The sequence below is a fragment of the Arachis stenosperma genome, chromosome 3 (assembly GCF_014773155.1).
Source record: "Arachis stenosperma cultivar V10309 chromosome 3, arast.V10309.gnm1.PFL2, whole genome shotgun sequence".
In the NCBI taxonomy this organism is placed as follows: domain Eukaryota; kingdom Viridiplantae; phylum Streptophyta; class Magnoliopsida; order Fabales; family Fabaceae; genus Arachis; species Arachis stenosperma.
Genome location: NC_080379.1, coordinates 118,625,453 through 118,639,614, shown reverse-complemented (window position 1 = coordinate 118,639,614; position 14,162 = coordinate 118,625,453). Strand labels below are relative to the sequence as shown.

Sequence of the window (14,162 nt, the reverse complement as noted above, 5' to 3'; positions counted from 1 at the left end):
TATTTGGTGCAGGGATGGAATTCCTTGACACCTCAGATCCTGTGGACCCCACAGGATCACCTCAGGATCTGTGGACCCCACAGGATCCCCACCTACCATATTCCCACCTTACCTCCTAATCCTAGTTTTTGTGATTACTCTTCCCCATATCACACTTCCCAACAACTTTCACCAATCACCTCAATTCCTCTTCCCAATCACCCCCTTCACCACTCACATCCATCCCCTCTTCCCCATAAACCCCACCTACCTTCAAAAATTCAAAAACATTTTCCCACCCATTCCCACCCTAAATGGCCGAATACACACTACCCCCTCTTCCTATAAATACCCTTCCATTCTACTTCATTTTCACACAACACAACCCCTTCTTCTTTACTTGGCCGAACCTTCATCTCTCCCTCTCTACCATATTCTCTTCTTCTTCTTCTTCTCTTCTTTCTTCTATTGCTCAAGGACGAGCAAAATTTTAAGTTTGGTGTGGTAAAAGCATAAGCTTTTTTGTTTTTCCTTTACCATCAATGGCACCTAAGACCGGAGTATCCTCTAGAAAAGGAAAAGGGAAGACAAAAGCTTCCACCTCCGAGTCATGGGAGATGGAAAGATTCATCTCTAAGAGCCATCAAGACCACTTCTATGATGTTGTGGCAAAGAAGAAGGTGATCCCCGAGGTCCCTTTCAAGCTCAAAAAGAATGAGTATCCGGAGATCCGACATGAAATCCGAAGAAGAGGTTGGGAAGTCCTAGCAACCCCATGCAACAAGTCGGAATCTTAATGGTTCAAGAGTTCTATGCCAATACATGGATCACTAGGAACCATGATCAAAGTATGAACACGAGTCCAAAGAATTATCTCACAATGGTTCGGGGGAAATACTTAGATTTTAGTCCGAAAAATGTGAGGTTGGCGTTTCACTTGCCCATGATGCAAGGAGATGAACGTCCCTACACTAGAAGGGTCAACTTTAATCAAAGGTTGGACCAAGTCCTTATGGACATATGTTTGGAAGGAGCTCAATGGAAGAGAGACTCCAAAGGCAAGCCAGTCCAACTAAGAAGACTGGACCTCAAGCCTGTGGCTAGAGGATGGTTGGAGTTCATTCAACACTCCATCATTCCTACTAGCAACCGATCTGAAGTTACTATGGATCGGGCCATCATGATTCATGGCATCATGATTGGAGAGGAAGTAGAAGTTCATGAGGTCATCTCCAATGAAATCTACAAAATAGCCGACAAGCCCTCACCCATGGCAAGGCTAGCTTTTCCTCACCTTATTTGCCATCTGTGCTACTCAGCTGGAGTCATCATAGAAGGAGACATCCTCATTGAAGAGGATAAGCCCATCACCAAGAATAGGATGGAGCAAGCAAAAGAAACCCTTCACGGTTCTCAAGAGATGCATGAGGAAGCTCATCATCAAGAAATCCCTGAGATGCCTCAAGGGATGCACTTTCCTCCCAACAACTACTGGGAGCAACTCAACACCTCCTTAGAAGATTTGAGCCACAATGTGGAACAATTAAGGGTGGAACATCATGAGCACTCCATCATTCTCCAAGAAATAAGAGAAGATCAAAGAGCAATGAGGGAGGAGCAACAAAGGCAAGGAAGGGACATAGAAGAGCTTAAGAACATCATTGGTCCTTCAAGAAGAAGACGCCACTAAAGGTGGATTCATTCCTTGTTCTTTATTTCTTTCTATTTTCGGTTTTTAATGTTGTGTTTATCTATGTTTTGTGTCTTTATTTCATGATCATTAGTATGTAGTAACTATGTCTTAAAGCTATGAATAAATTCCATTAATCCTTCACCTCTCTTAAAAGAAAAATGTTTTAATTCAAAAGAACAAGAAGTACATGAATTTCGAATTTATCCTTGAATTTAGTTTAATTATATTGATGTGGTGACAATACTTTTTGTTTTCTGAATGAATGCTTGAACAGTGCATAATTTTGATCTTGTTGTTTATGAATGTTAAAATTGTTGGCTCTTGAAAGAATGATGAACAAAGAGAAATGTTATTGATGATCTGAAAAATCATGAAATTGATTCTTGAAGCAAGAAAAAGCAGGGAAAAACAAAAGCTTGCGAAAAAAAAAATATTGGCGAAAAAAAAATAGCAAAGAAAAAGAAAAAGCAAGCAGAAAAAGCCAATAGCCCTTAAAACCAAAAGGCAAGGGTAAAAAGGATCCAAGGCTTTGTGCATCAATGGATAGGAGGGCCCAAGGAAATAAAATCCAGGCCTAAGCGGCTAAATCAAGCTGTCCCTAACCATGTGCTTGTGTCATGAAGGTCCAAGTGAAAAGCTTGAGACTGAGTGGTTAAAGTCGTGATCCAAAGCAAAAAGAGTGTGCTTAAGAGCTCTGGACACCACTAACAGGGGACTCTAGCAAAGCTGAGTCACAATCTGAAAAGGTTCACCCAGTTATGTGTCTGTGGCATTTATGTATCCGGTGGTAATACTGGAAAACAAAGTGCTTAGGGCCACGGCCAAGACTCATAAGTAGCTGTGTTCAAGAATCAACATGCTTAACTAGGAAAGTCAATAACACTATCCGAAATTCTAAGTTCCTAGAGAAGCCAATCATTCTAAACTTCAAAGAAAAAAGTGAGATGCCAAAACTGTTCAGAAGCAAAAAGCTACAAGTCCCGCTCATCTAATTATAATTAATATTCATTGATTTTCTGAAATTTATAGTATATTCTCTTCTTTTTATCCTATTTGATTTTCAGTTGCTTGGGGAAGTGCAACAATTTAAGTTTGGTATTGTGATGAGCGGATAATTTATACGCTTTTTGGCATTGTTTTTAGGTAGTTTTTAGTAAGATCAAGCTACTTCTAGGGATGTTTTCATTAGTTTTTATGCTAAATTCACATTTTTGAACTTTACTATGAGTTTGTGTGTTTTTCTGTGATTTCAGGTAAATTCTGGCTGAAATTGAGGGACTTGAGCAAAACTCTGAAAAAGGCTGACAAAAGGACTGCTGATGCTGTTGGAATCTGACCTCCCTTCACTTGAAATGGATTTTCTGGAGCTACAGAACTCCAAATGGCGCGCTCTCAAAGGCATTAGAAAGTAGACATCTAGAGCTTTCCACAATATATAATAGTCCATACTTTATTCGGAAATTGACGACGTAAATTGGCGTTGAACGCCAAGTACATGCTGCTGTCTGGAGTTAAACGCCAGAAACACGTCATGATCCGGAGTTGAACGCCCAAAACATGTTATAACTTTGAGTTCAACTCCAAGAGAAGCCTCAGCTCGTGGATAGATCAAGCTCAGCCCAAGCATACACTAAGTGGGCCCCGGAAGTGGATTTATGCATCAATTACTTACTCATGTAAATCCTAGTAGCTAGTTTATTATAAATAGGACTTTTTACTAGTGTATTAGACATCTTGGGACGTTTAGTTCTCAGACCATGGGGGCTGGCCATTCGGCCATGCCTGAACCTTTCACTTATGTATTTTCAACGGTGGAGTTTCTACACACCATAGATTAAGGGTGTGGAGCTCTGCTGTACCTCAAGTTTCAATACAATTACTATTACTTTCTATTCAATTCTCTTTTATTCTTATTCGAAGATATACGTTACACTCAACTTTGATGAATGTGATGATCCGTGACACTCATCATCATTCTCACTTATGAACGCGCGTGACTGACAACCACTTTCGTTCTACCTTAGGCCGGGCGCATATCTCTTAGATTCCCCAACAGAATCTTCGTGGTATAAGCTAGATAGATGGCGGCATTCATGGGGATCCGGAAAGTCTAACCTTGTCTGTGGTATTCCGAGTAGGATCCCGGGAATCCGGAAAGTCTAACCTTGTCTGTGGTATTCCGAGTAGGATTCCGGTATTGAATGACTGTGACGAGCTTCAAACTCCTGAAGGCTGGGCGTTAGTGACAAACGCAAAAGAATCAATGGATTCTACTCCAACCTGATTGAGAACCGACAGATGATTAGCCGTGCTGTGACAGAGCATTTGGACCATTTTCACTGAGAGGATGGGATGTAGCCATTGTCAAGGGTGACGCCTCCAGACGATTAGCCGTGCAGTGACAGCGCATAGGACCATTTTCCCGAGAGGATTGGAAGTAGCCATTGATGATGGTGATGCCCTACATACTGCTTGCCATGGAAAGGAGTAAGAAGAATTGGATGGAAGCAATGAGAAAGTAGAGATTCAAGAGGAGCACAGCATCTCCATACACTTATCTGAAATTCCCACTATTGATTTACATAAGTATTTCTATCCCTTTTTATTTTCTATTTATTCCATTAATCAAATTTAAACTAATAACCCAATTATCCTTGAATCCGCCTGACTGAGATTTGCAAGGTGACCATAGCTTGCTTCATACCAACAATCTTTGTGGGATCAACCCTTACTCGCGTAAGGTTTATTACTTGGACGACCCAGTACACTTGCTGGTTAGTTGAACGGAGTTGTGAATTCAAATAGAGCCAATTATTAAATTTCATATAAGTACAAAGAGCATGGATCACAATTTCGTCCACCAGCGGTCGACCCGGCGAATTGCTGACAACTGACCCGAGGGGAACGCCCAAACATTCCCTCTACTCCAACAGGGCTCATGACAGCTGGGAGGGGGAAATTTCCTGGAAGGTACGGTTACCCTGTGGGACCTGCTCTAGGAGATAGAGTATATAAGAGGAGGGCCCTACCCCTCCCCCACGGTACGTCACTATCCACTCACCTTTACTGGCATCTGTACGGATTCTGACTTGGGTGTCGGAGTCATTTTTTGCAGGTGGCTCCCCCTTTACACCACAACAGCTTGAGAGATCGTGAGTCTCCGACTCTTTACCATTCGACACCGACCTGGAAGATCCACTCATTCACCAACAGCCAGTTCGGATTTCCCCAACTCGCTCACCTTACCAACCCGATCCGTTTGGCACACGAACTACCGAATATTGGCGCCGTCTGTGGGAACCCAAAACTGGCCTGAATGGATTTTCTGTTAGGTCCTGTGGAAGGAGAGGATGGAGGTAAGCCACGTGGGGAGGACTTGGTTTGCTGCGCCAGTAGGGTAGCCTCCTTGGTTTCCGCCCACGAACGCACGAGATCCCCCTTCGGCGAGATGAACTTCCCTCCCGTTCCCAGCAAAGGCGTCCCTTCGGAGGGACGGGGAGCAACAATGCTAGAATAATACAGGAGCTGCGCCACAGGGTGCAGAACCTGAAGCGTGAGCTAGTGAGCAGGGAATGCTACCAGCCTGCCCCGAGGCAATCACGGTCTCGATCAGGCTAAAGGAGGGGAAAATCAGAGGAAGAAGCCCCCGAAGAGACCGCCTCAGGCGCACATCGACCCCCCAGTCCGAGCTAGAGAGCCAAGGGGAAAGCAGGGATGTGCCGAGGAGACGGCAAGACCCTATAATCTATACTCGACCTCCAGCGAGACATGTCGAGGAGGGAAACCGAAAAGATAGTAGGGAGAGACCAAGGAGGCAGCGACACCCTGTAATCATGGGGCAACCCCTTTTTACCACTCCATTCTCAAGGTCCGGCTACCGAAACACTTTGATAAGACAACGGACATGAGATACGATGGAACCTAGGACCCTCAGGAACATCTAACGGCCTTTGAGGCCAGGATGAATCTAGAAGGTGTGGGTGATGAAGTGAGATGTCGTGTATTCCCCGTGACCTTGGCAGGGCCTGCAATCCGTTGGTTCAATGCGCTCCCCCAAGGCTCCGTGACACCCTTTGCAGACATAACCCGCATTTTTCTATCTCAGGTCACCACGCGCATCGCCAAAGCTAAGCACCCAATCAACTTGCTAGGGGTGACGCAAAGAAGCCGGGAGCCGACAAGGAAGTATCTGGACAGGTTCAATGACGAATGCCTGGAGATTGACGGCTTGACTAACTCAGTGGCTAGCTTGTGTCAGACAAACGAGCTATTAAACGAAGACTTCAGGAAACACCTTACCACCAAGCCCATGTAGACAATGAAAGTAATCCAAAATATGGCTAGAGAGTACATCAACGATGAGGAGGTTAGCCAAATCGTGGCAGTCAACAAGCGGCAACCCGTCTATCACCCTGCCCATCAGCCCGGTAACGGGAAAAGACCCAAGGAGCACTCCAAGGATGGAGGGCCAGCTAAAACCTTCAAGCCGTTCTCCCGGGTAGGGATGTTCACTAACTACACCCCCTTGACAGCCTCGATAGTCGAGGTGTAGCAACAGATAGCCAAAAAGGCATCTTATCGAAGCCTCACCAGGTGAAGGATAGAACTGGAGGGAACAAGAACCTCTACTGCGACTATAACAAGGGCTTCGGGCATAAAACCCAAGATTGTTTCGACCTGAAGGACGCTCTGGAGCATGCAATCCAGGAAGGTAAGCTAGCGTAGTTCTCTCCCTTCATAAGAAAAGCCAGGAGGCGAGATCGCGACTGATCTGGCGATGACAGGAGCCGTGTCATGAAACCGAGGTAAGAGCTTAAAGAGGACATCGAACGTGGCCTCACCATCGTGAACGTCATGGCCAGGAGAGATGTTGCACTGAGGTCGAAGTCCGCATACAAGAAAGATGCCAAAATTTTGGCCGTGTCATCATCTACTCCTGCGCCCCCCTCTAGGAGAGTCCCGATAATATCATTCTGACCGGAGAACCAATGGTTCCATGACGTTCCTGAGAACCCTCCTATGGTAATAACAGCAAGAGTGGGAACTGGTTTGGTCAGGCGAATTCTCATTAACATTGTAGCCGACTCAAACATCATGTTCCGAAATGTATTTGACGCTCTGGGCATTCAAGAAACCGACCTAAAAACTCACCAGCACAATGTGGTCGGCTTGGGGGATAACTTTATCAAGCCTAATGGAATAGTTTCCCTCCTGGTCTCCATAGGAGGAAGTCAAGAAAAGAGGTCGTTAATGGCAGAGTTCATTGTTCTAAGATACTCCACAGCCTACAACCTTATCGTGGGAAGAAAAATAATCAACGAGTTCGGAGCGATAATATGTACCAAGCTACTGATGATGAAGTTTGTGGCTGACGATGGGTCAGTAGGATCTATCAGAGGAGATCTGAAAATGGCGGTTGCGTGTGACAACGCCAGCCTCTCCCTAAGAAAGAAGTTAAACGAGGCATCCGGGGTTTTCCTAGCTGATCAGATGGTAGGATCGACGAAAAGCTGAGACCGGAGCCTGAAGGGGACCTCGAGAAGTTAAGGGTCGGCGACTCAGAAGACAAGTTCACCTTTGTGAATAGAAATCTCCCCCACAACTTGAAAGAGTCGTTAATGGAGATGATTCAAGGAAACAGGGATCTGTTCGCCTGGACACCAGCCGACATTCGGGGATTGACCCCCTGGTGGACGAAATTGTGATCCATATTCTTTTGTACTTGTATGAAATCATTATTATGGCACCAGTTGAATTCACAACTCCGTTCAACTAACCAGCAAGTGTACTGGGTCGTCCAAGTAATAAACCTTACGCGAGTAAGGGTCGATCCCACAGAGATTGTTGGTATGAAGCAAGCTATGGTCACCTTGTAAATCTCAGTTAGGCAGATTAAATAGTTTTGGTTTTCGAAAATCAATAATAAATGGAAAATAAAAAGGGATAGAAATACTTATGTAAATCAAGAGTGGAAATTTCAGATAAGTGTATGGAGATGCTGTGCTCCTCTTGAAACTCTGCTTCACTACTCTCTCTTCCAATCCTTCTTACTCCTTTCCATGGCAAGCTGTATGTAGGGCATCACTATCATCAATGGCTACTTTCAATCCTCTCGGGAAAATGGTCCTATGCGCTGTCACTGCACGGCTAATCGTCTGGAGGCATCACCCTTGGTTGATAGCTACATCCCATCCTCTCAGTGAAAATGGTCCAAATGCTCTGTCACAGCACGGCTAATCATCTGTCGGTTCTCAATCAGGTTGGAATAGAATCCATTGATTCTTTTGCGTCTGTCACTAACGCCCAGCCTTCAGGAGTTTGAAGCTCGTCACAGTCATTCAATACCGGAATCCTACTCGGAATACCACAGACAAGGTTAGACTTTTCGGATTCCCAGGATCCTACTCGGAATACCACAGACAAGGTTAGACTTTTCGGATCCTCATGAATGCTGCCATCTATATAGCTTATACCACGAAGATTCTGTTGGGGAATCTAAGAGATATGCGCCCGGCCTAAGGTAGAACGGAAGTGGTTGTCAATCACGCGCGTTCATAGGTGAGAATGATGATGAGTGTCACGGATCATCACATTCATCAAGGTTAAGTGCAATGTATATCTTGGAATAAGAATAAAAGAGAATTGAATAGAAAGGAATAATAATTGTATTGAAACTTGAGGTACAGCAGAGCTCCACACCCTTAATCTATGGTGTGCAGAAACTCCACCGTTGAAAATACATAAGTAAAAGGTTCAGGCATGGCCGAATGGCCAGCCCCCTGAGTGATCAAGAGACCGAATAATCAAAGGCTAAACAGTCAAGAGATTAAACTGTCAAAAGATGTCTAATACAATAGTTAAATGTTCTATTTATAATAAACTAGCTCCTAGGGTTTACATGAGTAAGTAATTGATGCATAAATCCACTTCCGGGGCCCACTTGGTGTATGCTTGGGCTGAGCTTGATCAATCCACGAGCTGAGTCTTTTCTTGGAGTTGAACTCCGAGTTATGACGTGTTTTGGGTGTTCAACTTCGGATCATGATGTTTTTCTGGCGTTTAACTCCAGACAGCAGCATGTACTTGGCGTTCAACGCCAAGTTACGTCGTCAATTTCCGAATAAAGTATGGACTATTATATATTGATGGAAAGCTCTGGATGTCTACTTTCCAACGCCGTTAATAGAGCAACATTTGGAGTTTTGTAGCTCCAGAAAATCTATTTTGAGTGCAGGGAGGTCAGATTCCAACAGCATCAGTAGTCCTTTTGTCAGCCTTTTTCAGAGTTTTGCTCAAATCCCTCAATTTCAGCCAGAAATTATCTGAAATCACAGAAAAACACACAAACTCATAGTAAAGTCCAGAAATGTGAATTTAACATAAAAACTAATGAAAACATCCCTAAAAGTAGCTTGAACTTACTAAAAACTACCTAAAAACAATGCCAAAAAGCGTATAAATTATCCGCTCATCACAACACCAAACTTAAATTGTTGCTTGTCCCCAAGCAACTGAAAATCAAATAGGATAAAAAGAAGAGAATATACTATAAATTCCAAATTATCAATGAATATTAATTCTAATTAGATGAGCGGGACTTGTAGCTTTTTGCTTCTGAATAGTTTTGGCATCTCACTTTTTCCTTTGAAGTTTAGAATGATTGGCTTCTCTAGGAACTTAGAATTTTGGATAGTGTTATTGACTTTCCTAGTTAAGCATGTTGATTCTTGAACATAGCTACTAATGAGTCTTGGCCGTGGCCCTAAGCACTTTGTTTTCCAGTATTACCACCGGATACATAAATGCCACAGACACATAACTGGGTGAACCTTTTCAGATTGTGACTCAGCTTTGCTAGAGTCCCCAGTTAGTGGTGTCCAGAGCTCTTAAGCACACTCTTTTTGCTTTGGATCACGATTTTAACCACTCAGTCTCAAGCTTTTCACTTGGACCTTCATGACACAAGCACATGGTTAAGGACAGCTTGATTTAGCCGCTTAGGCTTGGATTTTATTTCCTTAGGCCCTCCTATCCATTGATGCTCAAAGCCTTGGATCCTTTTTACCCTTGCCTTTTGGTTTTAAGGGCTATTGTCTTTTTCTGCTTGCTTTTTCTTTTTCTTTCTAAATTTTTTTTTCGCCACTTTTTTCCTTTTTTTTTTCGCAAGCTTTCTTTTTCACTGCTTTTTCTTGCTTCAAGAATCAATTTCATGATTTTCCAGATCATCAATAACATTTCTCTTTGTTCATCATTCTTTCAAGAGCCAACAATTTTAACATTCATAAACAACAAGATCAAAAGACATATGCACTGTTCAAGCATTCATTCAGAAAATAAAAATATTGTCACCACATCAATATAATTAAACTAAATTCAAGGATAAATTCAAAATTCATGTACTTCTTGTTCTTTTGAATTAAAACATTTTTCATTTAAGAGAGGTGAAGGATTAATGGAATTTATTCATAGCTTTAAGACATAGTTACTACATACTAATGATCATGAAGTAAAGACACAAAACATAGATAAACACAACATTAAAAACCGAAAACAGAAAGAAATAAGAACAAGGAATGAATCCACCTTAGTGGCGTCTTCTTCTTGAAGGACCAATGATGTTCTTAAGCTCTTCTATGTCCCTTCCTTGCCTTTGTTGCTCCTCCCTCATTGCTCTTTGATCTTCTCTTATTTCTTGGAGAATGATGGAGTGCTCATGATGTTCCACCCTTAATTGTTCCACATTGTGGCTCAAGTCTTCTAAGGAGGTGTTGAGTTGCTCCCAATATTTGTTGGGAGGGAAGTGCATCCCTTGAGGCATCTCAGGGATTTCTTGATGATGAGCTTCCTCATGCATCTCTTGAGAACCGTGAAGGGCTTCTCTTGCTTGCTCCATCCTCTTCTTGGTGATGGGCTTATCCTCTTCAATGAGGATGTCTCCTTCTATGATGACTCCAGCTGAGTAACATAGATGGCAAATAAGATGAGGAAAAGCTAGCCTTGCCATAGGTGAGGGCTTGTCGGCTATTTTGTAGATTTCATTGGAGATGACCTCATGAACTTCTACTTCCTCTCCAATCATGATGCCATGAATCATGATGGCCCGATCCACAGTAACTTCAGATCGGTTGCTAGTAGGAATGATGGAGCGTTGAATGAACTCCAACCATCCTCTAGCCACAGGCTTGAGGTCCAGTCTTCTTAGTTGGACTGGCTTGCCTTTGGAGTCTCTCTTCCATTGAGCTCCTTCCACACATATGTCCATAAGGACTTGGTCCAACCTTTGATTAAAGTTGACCCTTCTAGTGTAGGGACGTTCATCTCCTTGCATCATGGGCAAGTGAAACGCCAACCTCACATTTTCCGGACTAAAATCTAAGTATTTCCCCCGAACCATTGTGAGATAATTCTTTGGACTCGGGTTCATACTTTGATCATGGTTCCTAGTGATCCATGCATTGGCATAGAACTCTTGAACCGTTAAGATTCCGACTTGTTGCATGGGGTTGGTTAGGACTTCCCAACCTCTTCTTTGGATTTCATGTCGGATCTCCGGATACTCATTCTTTTTGAGCTTGAAAGGGACCTCGGGGATCACCTTCTTCTTTGCCATAACATCATAGAAGTGGTCTTGATGGCTCTTAGAGATGAATCTTTCCATCTTCCATGACTCGGAGGTGGAAGCTTTTGTCTTCCCTTTTCCTTTTCTAGAGGATACTCCGGCCTTAGGTGCCATTGGTAATGGAAAAACAAAAAAAAAGCTTATACTTTTACCACACCAAACTTAAAATATTGCTCGTCCTCGAGCAATAAAAGAAAGAAGAGAAGAAGAAGAAGAAGAAAATATGGAGGAGAGGGAGAGAAAGAGGTTCGGCTAAGTGGGAGAAGAGGGGGTTGTGTTGTGTGAAAATGAAGTAGAATGAGGGGTTATTTATAGGGAGAGGGGGTAGTGTGGTTTCGGTCATTTAGGGTGGGAATGGGTGGGAAAATGGTTTTGAATTTTGAAGGTAGGTGGGGTGTATGGGGAAGAGTGGATGGATGTGAGTGGTGAAAGTTGTTGGGAAGTGTGACATGGGAAAGAGTAATCACAAAAACTAGGATTAGGAGGTAAGGTGGGAATATGGTAGGTGGGGATCTTGTGGGGTCCACAGATCCTGAGGTGATTCTGTGGGGCCCACAGGTCCTGAGGTGTCAAGGAATTCCATCCTTACACCAAATAGGCATGTAAAATGCCTTGGCACACCATTCTGGCGTTTAAACACCCATTGGTGCACGTTCTGGGCATTCAACGCCCATGTAAAGCATGTTTCTGGCGTTGAACGCCAGTTTCATGCTTGTTACTGGCGTTCAGCGCCAGCTTTCCTTCTCTGGGCACATTCCTGGCGTTCAGCGCCAGAATGTTGCTTGTTTCTGGCGTTCAGCACCAGAATGGTGCTCTGTTCTGGCGTTGAACGCCGGCCAGATGCACCTTACTGGCGTTGAACGCTAGCCTGTGCGTCCTCCAGGGTGTAATTTTTTTCTTCTGCTGTTTTTGATTCTGTTTTTAATTTTTATGATTTTTTCGTGACTCCTCATGATCATGTACCTAATAAAACACAAAATAACAATAAAATAAAAATTAGATAAATAAAATTGGGTTGCCTCCCAACAAGCGCTTCTTTAATGTCAATAGCTTGACAGTGGCTCTCATGGAGCCACAAGGTGATCAGGTCAATGTTGTATAGTTGCCCACACCAAACTTAGAGTTTGGATATGGGATCTTAACACCAAACTTAGAGTTTGGTTGTGGCCTCACAACACCAAACTTAGAGTTTGACTGTGGAGGTTCTTCTTGACTCTGAACTGAGAGAAGCTCTTCATGCTAACTCTCTTTTGTCACAGAGGGATGGCCATGTGCTTTAAACACAAGGTAGTCCCCATTCAATTGAAGGACTAATTCACCTCTGTTGACATCTATCACAGCTTCTGCTGTGGCTAGGAAAGGTCTTCCAAGGATGATGCATTCATCATCTTCCTTCCTAGTGTCCAAGATTATGAAATCAGTAGGGATGTAAAGGCCTTCAACCTTTACTAGCACGTCCTCTACTAATCCATAAGCTTGTCTCAATGACTTGTCTGCCAATTGTAATAAGAACAAGGCAGGTTGTACCTCAATGATCCCCAGCTTCTCCATTACAGAGAGTGGCATAAGATTTATCCCTGACCCCAGATCACACAGAGCTTTTGCAAAGTTCATGGTGCCTATGGTGCAAGGTATTAAGAACTTGCCAGGATCTTGTTTCTTTTGAGGTAGAGTTTTCTGAATCCAAGAATCCAGTTCACTAATGAGCAAGGGAGGTTCACTTTCCCAGATCTCATTACCAAACAACTTGGCATTCAGCTTCATGATAGCTCCTAAGTATTGAGCAACTTGCTCTCCAGTCACATCTTCATCCTCTTTAGAGGAAGAATAGTCTTCAGAGCTCATGAATGGAAGAAGGAGATTTAATGGAATCTCTATGGTCTCTATATGAGCCTCAGATTCCTTTGGATCCTTAATGGGAAACTCCTTCTTGCTTGAGGGACGTCCCAGGAGGTCTTCCTCACTAGAATTTTCGTCCTTTTCCTCCCTTGTACATTCGGCCACATTGATCACATCAATGGCCTTGCACTCTCCTTTTGGATTCTCTTCTGTATTACTTGGGAGAATACTGGGAGGAGTTTCAATAACTTTCTTACTCAGCTGGCCCACTTGTGCCTCCAAATTTCTAATGGAGGATCTTGTTTCATTCATGAAACTGAAAGTGGCCTTTGACAGATCAGAGACTATATTGGCTAAATTAGAAGTGTTTTGTTCAGAACTCTCTGTCTGTTGCTGAGAAGATGATGGATATGGCTTACTATTGCTTAGCCTATTGCGTCCACCATTGTTAAAGCCTTGTTGAGGCTTTTGTTGATCCTTCCATGAGAAATTTGGATGATTTCTCCATGATGGGTTATAGGTGTTTCCATAAGGTTCACCCATGTAATTAACCTCTGCCATGGCAGGGTTCTCAGGATCATAAGCTTCTTCAGAAACTGCCTCTCTAGTATTGTTGGATGCATGTTGCCATCCATTCAGATTTTGAGAGATCATGTTGACCTGTTGAGTCAACACTTTGTTCTGAGCCAATATGGCATTCAGAGTATCAATTTCAAGAACTCCTTTCTTCTGAGGTATCCCATTATTCACGGAATTCCTCTAAGAAGTGTACATGAATTGGTTGTTTGCAACCATGTCAATGAGTTCTTGAGCCTCTTCAGGCGTTTTCTTCAGGTGAATAAATCCACCTGCAGAATGGTCCAATGACATTTTCGAAAATTCAGATAGACCATAATAGAATATATCTAATATGGTCCATTCTGAAAACATGTCAGATGGACATCTTTTGGTCAGCTGCTTGTATCTTTCCCAAGCTTCATAGAGGGATTCACCATCTTTCTGTTTAAAGGTTTGAACATCCACTCTCAGCTT

The 14,162-nt window shown here is 43.1% G+C and overlaps 1 non-coding gene across 1 annotated transcript; it reads left to right on the top strand.

Annotated features, from left to right (window-relative positions):
* The first annotated feature begins 14,058 nt into the window (after positions 1–14,058).
* LOC130971444 (small nucleolar RNA R71) lies at positions 14,059–14,162 on the top strand. Its single transcript, XR_009082663.1, has one exon. It is a non-coding gene; the product is annotated as a small nucleolar RNA R71 (small nucleolar RNA).